This window comes from Vanessa tameamea, chromosome 30 (assembly GCF_037043105.1).
Source record: "Vanessa tameamea isolate UH-Manoa-2023 chromosome 30, ilVanTame1 primary haplotype, whole genome shotgun sequence".
NCBI classification, from domain to species: domain Eukaryota; kingdom Metazoa; phylum Arthropoda; class Insecta; order Lepidoptera; family Nymphalidae; genus Vanessa; species Vanessa tameamea.
This window is the reverse complement of record NC_087338.1, coordinates 2,278,681-2,291,310: the sequence shown is the minus strand read 5'-3', so window position 1 is coordinate 2,291,310 and position 12,630 is coordinate 2,278,681. Positions and strand designations below refer to the sequence as shown.

The following is a 12,630-nucleotide window of genomic DNA, read 5'->3' as shown; positions in this document are numbered from 1 at the left end:
AGACAACGTGAGCTTGCGTTCAATTTTTTTTTTTTTTTTTAGTTCTTTCAAGGCGAATGTTTTGACTTATAAGTATTATAAAATTTATAATACACATATAAACAGAATAAACTTGACAAGTACCTACAGCTAAAAGATTGAACCCACGATCCGTAAAGTAGAAGCCGTTGGCAGCACCAACGACCCAATCAATCAAAAATTAAAATAATCATACCTTGACCTTTTTAAATTTTTCATAGTCGTATTAACATTTAAATTAACAATAAATACATTTATTGCATTCAAAATACAATAAAATTTCTGACACTCACTTCCATAAATTTAGATAAAAAAATAGATAATAAAATCCATGGAATGTTTTTTTATGCAACCTAGCAACATTTGTATTTAATCTGTGGTAAATAATGTCGCGAAGAGTAACTTTTTTTATGATACGACTTAGTTCCGAGTTTAATTTATTAGTCTAACATTGACATGTTTATGGTTTAAATAAATATCAAATATATCCTAAAAATGTAATCCATACGAAATTAAAATTATATATATAAACTTGTCTAACTCGTTTTAGGTGACAAGACGTAATATATTTAATACGAGTTTCCGAACGCGGCTTCGGTCGTAAGAGGAAAGGAGGTTGGATGTTAGGAATAAAAAAGGAATCTGCTATTCCGGATTATAATCTATCGTTGCCTAATTTCAACCAGATCCGTTCAGTCGTTCAGTGTGATTGAGTACCAAACATTATTTCATCCAAACTTTCGCATTTATAATAATAGTAAATCTCATTCTATTTCATAAATAAATCAGATACGCTGTATTAAATTGCACATAATGTTTAGTATATGGCGAGACATATTTTTGGAAGACCTAACTGAGATTACTACTAAACTAATATACATAAAACTTGTAACAAAAGATGTAGCACGTTTCGGAGACGGTTTTAATATATGATAATATAATATTTTTTATGAGTCGAGTTTTATTATTTCACCGGCTTTAAACTTGTACTTTGGCGGTACAAGCGTGAACTTGTATCTGAATGACATTTAAAAAAGCCTCTCTGACACATATTTTATTATATATTCCAATTTCTTTTAATTCCTAAATAAAATCCTTTCGTATCGATTACTTTTTAAATAAAAATAAAAACTTTAAACTGAAAGAAACATTCAAACATTATGTTCAAATTAAGTACTTTATTTTAAAACGCCTTAAAAAGCTTAAAGTCGTTTTATTCCTTTCAAACGAAACCTTTTAACAAATTTATTATCTGTAAAAAAAAAGTTGATTTTGTCGAAAGTCGGCAAATAAATCAATTAACCGTAAAATAAATAGCAGTCATTAATCTTAACTTGCGCAATCATTCGCCGACCTTAAATTATGCTTACTGTAATTTGTCAAAACAATGGCGGACATTTTCGGAACATATAAATAATCTTATTGGATGTGTCATGCGAGCGCGGGAATATTTTTCGTTTTGACAGCTGTCATAATATTTGTTTTTTTTTTTCTATTCAGCCTAAATATTAGATAAAGAATATCAATTATACGGTTTCGCTAATTTGCTGGCTATTAATAATTATTCAACTCTCACTCACGCGTTCTTAACGAGATATATCTAACGAAAAATACACAGAAATTAATTAACAGAACAATTCGTCTTGATTAAGATATATATGTATTATTTTATCGGATCGAAATATCTCAACGCGGATTCCAATTAAGGGAAAATTAATTTCTTAATCACTTCGAAAATTAACGGTTTACGAATTATATGTAAAGAACGTTTGTGTTTTACTGTTTTGAATTAACGATTCGATCACGGACAGGTTTTAAAACGTAGAAAAACCGAGATACGACGAGATTGTTCGCGAGGCTAATTGTGATTCGTTTTAAAACTGAAAGCGATCTTGATAAGGGAACAATGTCATTTACTTGAAGGGCTGTTTCAAGCCCGTCTGGGTAGGTACCACCCACTTATCAATTATTCTACTGTCTACCATCAAAGTTACTCCAGTTTGAAGGTTGAGTTAGCCAGTGTACAGACACAAGGAATATTGTTAAGATAATATACTGTATTCCTTACAGTGCCTTTCTATAGAATGGTAAATAGTTATTTTATACGTATTTTAACGTTTGCGTTTCAATTAAAAAAGTGTGTTTATTTTCAAGTTTATTAATATAATATTACATTATTTATGATTATTAATTGTGAAGATTCAAATAAAAGCTGTCACTGTCACTGCTGTCACTGTTGGGCTAAGACCGCCTCTTCCTTTAAGTAGAAGCTTTAATATTCACACGTGGCAGAATTTCTTCGATATTAGACAAATGCAGGTTCCTCACGATGTATTCCTTCGCGCCCGAAAATGAGATTAATGATAAACACAAATTAAGCACATGAATATTCAGCGGTGCTTGCATGGGTTGGAATCCATAATCGTCGCTTAATATGCATTCTAACTGGACCACCTCGGCTATGCTTTCATTGATATAATATTATTTAGACATATATTTTTCTGTATTATTAGTTTTTGATAAAACTTAATCAGGGCTACTTGATAAAACATCCCTAACACATTCCATTAAGCTTTTATTTGATCCTCCCTCCCTCCTTACCTCCTTTGTCCTTCCCTACAGCCATCCACGAACAAGTTTTTGTCAACAGTCATTATCTATCGTTCAACATTCATAGACCATTCTAGATTTTGCGAAAGCCTTAACTGGTTTTATTATCTACAATTACGTAAACTTCGAACAATGCTTCGATCTGATATTAAAATGAATCATAATCTATTTCTAGCACTATTTACGTTTGAATAAAATACAAGACACTAGTATTTTAAATGCGAGATATTTTATTTGTAACGCTTTACGTTTCAACCACTCAAGAGATCGTCACAAAAATTTTGAAACTGGGATTTTGAAAGTGACATACAGTATCTAACTCCTCGCCCTACGTGGATGGAGCCGCGGTTGAAAACTAGTATTATCTAAAAACCCGACTAAGCTCTTTCCTTGCGCTATATTTATAAAGCTTTACCTATAGTACCCCATCACCAACATCGATCGGTGAATTAAAAAAAATAGTCTATATACTTCTCCTGGTACCAAACTATCTCCATAACAAATTTCATCCAAATCGGTTCAGCGGTTTGAGTGTGAAGAGGTAACAGACAGAGTTACTTTCGCAATTGTAATATTAGTATTGATTTTAATATATGCAAGTTAAGCTTTAAGAACCAGAAACAAAATAGTTGATTTTCGGTGTTAAGTTTTTATTTTTTGAATTTTTAATTTCTAACCAATGATAGCGGGTTATATTCCCGGTTAGTACGTCTTCAGAGCTAGTAAATCGTGGGCAAACTTACGTGTCAAATAAAATCCTATTACATACATCATTTTATTGACTAACCTACATTGGGAATCTTCTCCCTAAGAAACATTTACTGACTCTTCAAGACAATAAAGCACATCTTCCACCTTTTTAGTAAAAAAAAAAGTTTACAAAATCAAAAAAAAAATCATCAATTTATATTTTAAGAATACACAAATTAAACTAAACAGAGAACCAAGAAAATATACAGATTAAAAATACAAATAGAACAGATATTATCATTAAAACAGATAATATATTATAACGTTGTGTAAATTAATGATTGATCACAGATAAAAAATTCTTCAGATAAAGATAACACGTTAATTAAGAATCGATATATAAATTACGATTTGATCGTTATTTTAAGAAACGAACTTCCTCCGTTTGAGCGGGGAGTTCTCTATTGCAAATTTCATCCAAATCTGTCCAGCCGTTTTATCAACTTTGGAGCAAAATGTCACATATCATTGTCTTTTATAATACTGATGGTAAGTCACCACCATTATTTACATAGCCAATGTGCCACCAACCTTGGGAACTGAGATGTTAAGTCCCTTGTGCCTGTAGTTACATAAGATCGCTCACCCCTTAAACTGGAACACAAGAATACTAAGTATTGCTTTTTGGCGGTAGACTGGGTGGTTCCTACTCAGTCGGTATTGCAAAAATCCCTTCCACTAAAGTGTGAGACGAAATTAGTTCTTACAGAGTAGGACATAAAGTTGTAACTTGTTAACTATTAAAAATATACTATTGCATCTGTGTTCTTGGTAAATTTAATTTTGCCGATAAACACCAAGAATAATGTTAAGGTTTTTTTTTTCATTGAAGTGTAAATTATTTATAACAAACCGTAAACATTACATGTTTCAGGAAATGGTTTCTTTTTTTATATTCTATACTTAAATAAACCGTTATAAACTGCCAGTGAACTAAGCAACTTTGGAAGCGTCAGAACGCGTCAATAGCGCAAGGGTTTACGGGCCGACTAGCGATGTAAAAAGTCACAAGTTCGATCCTGACCCTGACTATTGTCATCCCCACTCCAAGCACAAACATTAAGCTTAATTAAGCAAATAGGAATATTAGTGATTCCTTAAAATTGAGCATTGCTTCTATTATTAAAAAAAAAAGAAACGACGCTTAACTGTTCTTACCGGTTCTTCTTAGTAAAATCTACAAGCTTCCAGTTTCAGCTTAACTTAATATAACATCAAAAGCTTGTGAAAGCTTACTTGAAGAAAGTATTTTTTTTTTTTTTATATTTTTGCGTGCAACTATTTTAGCGTCTAGTAGGGTGTTGTTGATTGTTGTATTGTTGCAACAAATCCGTAATTATAACTTGGAAATCATTACAGTATTATCTGTATTATATACAACAATCTGTCCACTTTATTACCGGAGATAAAATTGCGACTAAGTTTATCTCGCTGTATAAAGAAAGGAACGAACTTCATCAAAATTGATAAAACCGTACGCGGTGTTATCTCGAACATTTATTACAAACTTCGCTTGGCACTAAACAATATTGAATCTTTGTAAATACTCGTGGTAAGTCACCATTTAAGATTTGTAGGAATATTGTAAGATAATCAGAGAATTTAAAGTTTAAGAATAAAAAGAATATGTTTATAAAACTTAGTCTCACAAAACCCATTGGAATTCTTGCCCCTAAACTCAAAGTTAAATTTTGTATGATTTAACATTCTAAAAAATATATACAAGCATTGCATGCCTAGTAACTAATTCAAATATACAGAAAATACGAACTTAGTTCCGAAAAGAGTTAAAAGTTAAGAGCTATTTTTTACCGTAACATGTCACCGCTTCATTTTATTTGTCTTGTGTATTACAGGCATTATAATATATATATATACCTAATATAATTTAAATATACTTACAAAATCAAGAGAAGCTAAACTTCCTGCGCACATAAGTACCTACTTGCGCCTTTTCTACATACAGAGTTATATATATTTGTATAAATTTAAATTAAACCAAATACAAATCATCATGAACGTTAAATGAAAATTCCGATTTTATATTAAAATTTGCCAGCCTTCCAGTCACTAGGGGAGGGCAATGAGACGGACTATCGAAACCGACACAAGTAGACCAGCACACATTCAAGTATCAACATAAACTTCAAACCAGGATTAGCCTTCTTTTGTTAAATTCTTATATAGGCATATTATACAACACAAGATCTAGTGTATGTCGATTTTCAGGCAGTATATAATATATAATTGAATTGTATTTTACTAACATAATTAACATAATTAACTTTCTAATTAATCACTGACATTCCCAACCGTTGGTAGTTTAACTTTTGATACAACCTGTATACCGAATTCAACACGGAATATTTCGATTGTAAAGTTTGTTAATAGTGTCCGAATTAGTTCACATAATGCCTCTACGACATCTCGGTATATGTATGTATGTATGTATGTAAGAGCCGAAATGGCCCAGTGGTTAGAACGCGTGCATCTTAACCGATGATTGCGGGTTCCAATCCAGGCAAGCACTACTGAATTTTCATGTGCTTAATTTGTGTTTATAATTCATCTCGTGCTCGGCGGTGACGATATCCACCGACAATATGACATACCCACCGAATACCCATTTGCTTTTATATTGAATATTGATAAAAATATCAGCATATTGAAAAAACAAGAGCCGAGTCCGTGACGCCTGTCTTCCAGAACTGTGTGAACCGACTCTAAAATTTAACTGATCTTAACAAAAATCATTGTAAGATCGATATACAGTAATTGTATAGAATTTTATATTCTGATATCAATTTAGAATGTGTTGGTCTTATGTAAATCCATAGGTTTTAAAGACAAACCCCGGTTCGGACGAATGTACCACTAAAATTGACATTTTCTACAAATAGTTCGCCTCGAAGCATGTATAACGATTCCTCAATAATACCGTCACGGGTTATGTGAGCAAACGAATAGAAAATTCAACTGTGTTTCCACAAGCATGTGATCTATATTTCCTATGAAATTCGCCGGTCTCTTGATATTTGTGATCGCAAAATTCAGTAAAGATTTCGTCATATTGTCGAGACACGTTTCACACACTGGTATCTGTAAGATATCGTTTAAAAAGAACAATTAAACATTAATTAACGGTCGTTTTGGGAATCATTTTGTTTTTACCAAAATGATTAAGATTTACGTTAAAATAAAAAACACCTCCGTGATATTCGTCATTTCCAAAACCTTACATACACTTGATTCTAAAATTTAGAAAGGATAAACATACTAAATATTTATTGAATTATAAGCCAAGACTATGTTAATATAAAAATAAACTAAACTAGTTACTGATCGCGGTGTTACCCGTGTGTTAAGATTAGGTATTGAGTACCTTGTGTCCTTAAGGCCAAATTAAATGAAGATGGGTAGAGTTGTTTGAAAAGCGTATAAATTTTTTTGCTATTTATATTATAAGTAAGAATTACGATTACATTTTGTTAAACCGTAATATTTTATATTACGTGTTTGTACTGAAAATTTGTATGAAAGCGCCGATTTCTGAATCGCGCTAACGTTTGGTTCGCAACATTATATATAGGGTTTCGACTGTAAAAAAATTATATTGGCATTTTTGTATTAGTAATAAGTGTCAACGAAAACAACGGAAATATCTATCTATCTTTCTAAAAAAATAATCGCTATAATCATAAATTAGATCTATTATTGCAAACTTGTAATAAATATTCTAGGATATTCTACAGTTAGGTCAACTAGTTCCACAAATTGGTAAACTCAATAAACGTATTGATATAACTAGGAGAACTTAACCCAGTATATCTCGCCACGCTTCGAATAAAATTTCAATATATATTTAATTTAAATTATAAATCCAATTCATCGAAAGTTTCCGTGACTTGTATTCCGCTTTTATATAAAAATTATGTTAATCATCAACTAATGCGTACATATAATACTTATATATATGTTTAAATTGTTTTATATAACTTGATATTTATAAAGTTATATATTATGGTTCAAATTTATTTGTTACGATAGTATAATAACCATATATATACAAAATATATGACATACAGATTTTAATGTCAACTGGTATTTCATATTAACATATTAAAACTTTGTTTTAGACGGATATCATATTGAAAGATACCTTACAGTTATGTGACCATATTCTTTAGAATTGAGTTGTAAAATTATACTTTAGATTCCCCCCTCATTATTTTATTACTAATATATTATTTTTGAGTACAATTAATATATTATATATGTATATTATTAATATTTAATTATAAATAGACAAATACGAACCGCTTTTCATAGATCTGCGACACGAAATCCCAAATCACGAAAACACAAATTTTAACACAAAACACTCGACAAAAGAATTCCTCGAACAATTAATATATTTATATTGTTATATTATTTGAATCACACAATAAATAAGTCAATAAAATTAACGACAGCACTAAATTAAAGTTTTTATGATGAAAAAAATATGTATACGTTTCATAACGAACAAAACTAACGTCCGTCTAAGACGACGTCTCGTTCAAGACTGCTTAAAGTAAAGACATGCAAGCCTGAATAAAAGATGTTCTGTCTCTCTCTTGCGTTATCGAGTGGTTGTGTGTGAAGGAGATAGCTACAATGGCATGCATTATGGTAGTGTCTCGTTTGACTTTTTTCCAATGATTTCTTTGAACGATCGAGCGCTGGTTCTGTAGATCATTATAGTATGCGTGAGTTATGCTCCTGAATAGTGATTCATTGATAGGGCAGTTAGTTATAAAATTATAGTATTTGCTTTGAATCTAATATATTGATGCCGATACGGCGTGTTTTATCGTTTTCGGCTTATTCAATTATACAAAACGTTTCGTTTTAAACTATATCATAATATGTGTATGTTTAGTGAAAATTTTATACTAATATTAAAAATTCGAAAGTAAATCTGTCTGTTACCTCTTCACGCTTAAACGGCTGAACAGATTTAGATGTTATTTGGTATGGAGATAGTTTGACTCTCAATGAAGGACATAGCCTATCTTTTTTCAATTCACCCCTCGAGGGAGTAAAATGGAGGTGCCGGTTCGTGTGCTATAGGTAAAACACAGGTTTAACTAGTAGTAAACATATTATAAAAAAATATTTCGATTTTATTGTTTGTTGTAAATTTGTACTGAGTTAAAAACTTTTTTTTTTGATAGAACAGATTAAAAAAACATGGTCAAAATTATTATCGCTTTGAGATCGCTCTACATTTGCACATTCAATGGCAACGTATTTAATGTTATTAATAAAAAACTGTCCGTGTGTCCGACGTTATCGCCTGAAGCGATGGACCGATTTAAATAAAACTTTGCACTTGGTATTTCATACGAATACTTTTTTCAATTTCTTGACTAAATAAAAAGATGGCGTTTCATTGTAAATGTTGTATGAGTTATTAATTTTTTTTTTTTTCGAATAAATGTCTTAAGGCCCAATACATGCGGCCGGTCTTAGGATTTTCTATATTTTTTTAAGTGTCTGTTAAATATAGTACCTACAGGATTTGGTTTTTTTTTATTAGATAATTTTAGTATAAAAACAGACTGAGCTACATAGATAATAAATATATTTTTTTAAAGATTAGAATTCTATATTGATGCTAGAAGAATTTATTAATTCTTTCTTTAAATTTGATAGTGTTGTAAGTACCTGATACGATTCAACTTGTGTATTTGCTGATGACTGCCTCGTTGGTTTATTAGCTAGATATAGGGCCGTAGAACTCGAAGTCCTAGTTTCAAATCCAAGGTTCCCGTCCCTCTTAAGAGCACGTAAAACTGTTCATCTAAGTGAATATTTTGATTTTGATTTAGAGTATTTCTTATAATTATAGAAGGAAAGATTATTAATACAAGTAAATTTTAGATATAGATATAATCATATGCCTAATTTATATGACACATTATACTTCCTACTAAACGTTATCCAAAACGCGCTGCGTCTTCTCGTAAAAGTTCTACGCATATACTGCAGCTAAACCGAGCAGTTTTTCTAGTTAGGGAACAAAAAAATTTGATTTATAAATATGGGTTTTTTTTAATTTGCTTAATTTTTAGTTGATTAAATTTAAAATTGTAGGCGGTTTTCGATAGAGTCGAACACAACTACTCTACACACACACACACGACTAATCTACACACTAATCCAAGAAGGATGTATTTACATTTTGAAATAGTCCAAAACTTGATGTTAAGAGTTTATCTCCATTTCTCTTGTCTCTGCCAAGTTTGTTATATATTCTATCAAAATATACATAATAGTTTTTTAAATGAACACGGTTATTTTTATTACTAACAGTATTTAAAACGGGATATTTACCATGTTTTTTATTTTTATTTGGTGGAGCTCGATATTTCGACATTATCTACGAATGTCTTGTTCACGACAATCACGTCAACATCTACCCGCAAACGTCAGTCTCGTAAATAATGTCGAAATATCGAGCTCCACCAAATAAAAATAAAAAACATGGTAAATATCCCGTTTTAAATACTGTTAGTAATACACAATAGTTGTCGCTCGCGGCTTTGCGTTTTAAGGGTTGGTTGTCAGGCTTTAGGCATAAAAAAGTAGCAAATGTTCAAGCTTGGAGTTCAAGCTTCATACCAAAATTTCATCAAATTCGGTTCAGTACTCTAGCCGTGTAAGAGCAACATACAGACAGAATTGCATTTGCGTTTATAGTATACATTAATAAATCAAAACATATTGGCATATAAATATACGTTGCAAGAAATTGTATTCAAGTCAAAAACATACTTTTTCAAGTAGGTATTTGATAATTAAACCGTCTTTTAACAACTATAAATTATTTCTAGTTTTACCACCGGTTCGGAATGTACAATCTTTCTAACGAAGAACCGGTAAGAAACTCAGTAGTTACCCTGTTTCGACAATAAAATATGCAATTAATATATTTACCTACAAAAGATAATGATCAAATATTAATGTTTAATCCAATATTAGATAAAAATAGATACAAAAATATAAATATTAAAACTACAAAGTCGAACCCAACACTTCAAAATAACATATCACACTTTTTAAACAAAATACCTAAGAGTTACGTATAAAATAAAATATTTCCTTAGAATTACTTACATTAGGTATCTATGAATACCTATACATATGTACATACCTACATTTAAGCTTAACATCACTATGATACGTGGTAGTTTTCAGTGGATGGTATATACGAACTGAGATGAATAAACGTGAACAATGTTTTATTGAAAATTATTAAGTAGATTGGCATGTGCCACCTGATAAGTGGTCACCATCACCAATGATGGTGACCACTTATATATAATACTTACATACGCGCTATAAAACTTGAGAGACAAGATGTTATGATTATACCCTTGTGCATATAGCTACGGTCACTCATTTACCTTTCAAACTTTCACTTGGTGGTAGGGCGTTGTGCTAGCTCGTCTGATTAGGTACCACCTACTCATCAGATATTCTACTGCCAAGTAGAATATCTGATGAGTAAGCAGTAACAGCAGCAGTAACTACAGGCACAAGAGACATAACATCTTAGTTCCCAAGGTTCCCTTACCATCAGATAGCCCAATGAATCCACCTACCGATATATATAAAACACAACAATACGGTACCACCTCAGGGCATGCACCTTACCGCCAAGATCCATTTTACTTTAACTCACTAGATCGTTCAACCGATCGCCATGGCATTTAGTATACATCTGAGTACTAAATAGTACTCAGATGTATTCTAAATAGGAGTAAATATTCTCCATATTTGAAAACCGTATCGTATAACATTTAAAACAGAGGTATTGCTAAGCTTACCGTACATTAGCTAGTATTACGAAATACTAGACTGCTTCATGATAAAGGTATATCTTCTTAGTTTATGTTGGCAACCTAAAAGCCCTTCATCTGGCCTCAGGGCTAAACCGCTGTTATTATAGTTACCTTGTGACAATTGATGTTTTCGAATATTGGTAGTTTAACGATAAAAAATATACATACAAAGGCACGACTGTAAATCTTTGTAAATGTAAATGTGAAATAAGATCCTAGATGGCTTACTGATTCGAGCCACTAATGGCTCGAATCAGTAATACTTGAACAGATGTTGGGTTCAAATTCGAGTACCAGGTGGTTTATTAGTCTTTATATTTAATCTCATACATGTCCGAGAAGGATAACATCGTGAGGTAACCTGCATGTGTGATGCAATTTTGCCTATTACATGAAAACTAAATTATTACGATCCTGTTTTGAAAGGTCTAAAACAGTATAGGACCCCTGATGAATACCGCGAGGAGTGCGCTGGGTGTGATGACCTTTGTACCTTGGGAGGAGCTCCACCCGCCCCGAGCGGAAAAGAAGACGAGCACGGGAGAAGCCGGGGATGTGTTATATCAATACGAACCCGTAGCGTCTTCCATAAGTGCCGTAGACAGCCATCGCAGTGGTTTTAGTGAGCAATAATCCCACATAACCTAGTGCTTAGGGGCCTGGTTACCTTTCTGAAGGTACTGAACAAAAAAGGACAATACAGACCTTAGTCTACAACAACATAGGCGGCTGTCCTGCACCTGAACACCTTCCAGTCATTGTGAGTGGGGGAATAGAGTGTCCTGTGTCGCGCACACACATGCACTCTATGTCCCACACAGATGACTCTTGTCTATTTCGAATTAAGAATGTGAAGTGAATATTTTACATCCTTAATAAATGACGATGTGAATCAAAATATACCTAACACCAGACGCTCAACGCCCCCCCCCCCCCTTCACACGTGCAAAGCCGCCGTCATGAAGTAGTTAATTATATATTAATTAGAAATAATCTTATTACAGCCTCCAATCCAATAAAATACTGTTCAAAGGGCGATTTTCATTAAAATTCCACCCAAATAAAATTTTAATATGCGAAAGGCCAATACATTATACAATACCCCGGGTTTTTTTTATATTTATTTTCCAAATCTAATTATAACAATGAATTGGGAATTCGCAATAATGATTGATGACTAAGGCTCTTTTCATACTGCCGTTGAAATTATGATTATTTTCATTGACGTGAAGTCATTACAGAGAAAAAAGTGTCTTGGAAAATATATATGTATAATTTAAATAATAAAAACAGTATTCATTCTATTGCAAGTTCATATAACGCACCTTTACATGTGACAGTTTTTTATTGTTTTGTAATTGTA

General features: G+C 31.9%; 2 protein-coding genes across 2 annotated transcripts in view; one reads left to right on the top strand and one right to left on the bottom strand.

Annotated features, from left to right (window-relative positions):
- Positions 1-7,927, bottom strand: part of LOC113391658 (extracellular serine/threonine protein kinase four-jointed) — a 41,237-nt gene extending 33,310 nt beyond the window's left edge. Inside the window, exon 1 of the mRNA XM_026627692.2 lies at positions 7,696-7,927. The gene's annotated coding sequence lies outside the window, so the exon portion shown is untranslated. The remainder of the gene's footprint in view (positions 1-7,695) is intronic.
- Positions 1-12,630, top strand: part of LOC113391592 (scavenger receptor class B member 1-like) — a 352,256-nt gene that overhangs the window by 56,035 nt on the left and 283,591 nt on the right. The gene's annotated exons all lie outside the window — the stretch shown is intronic.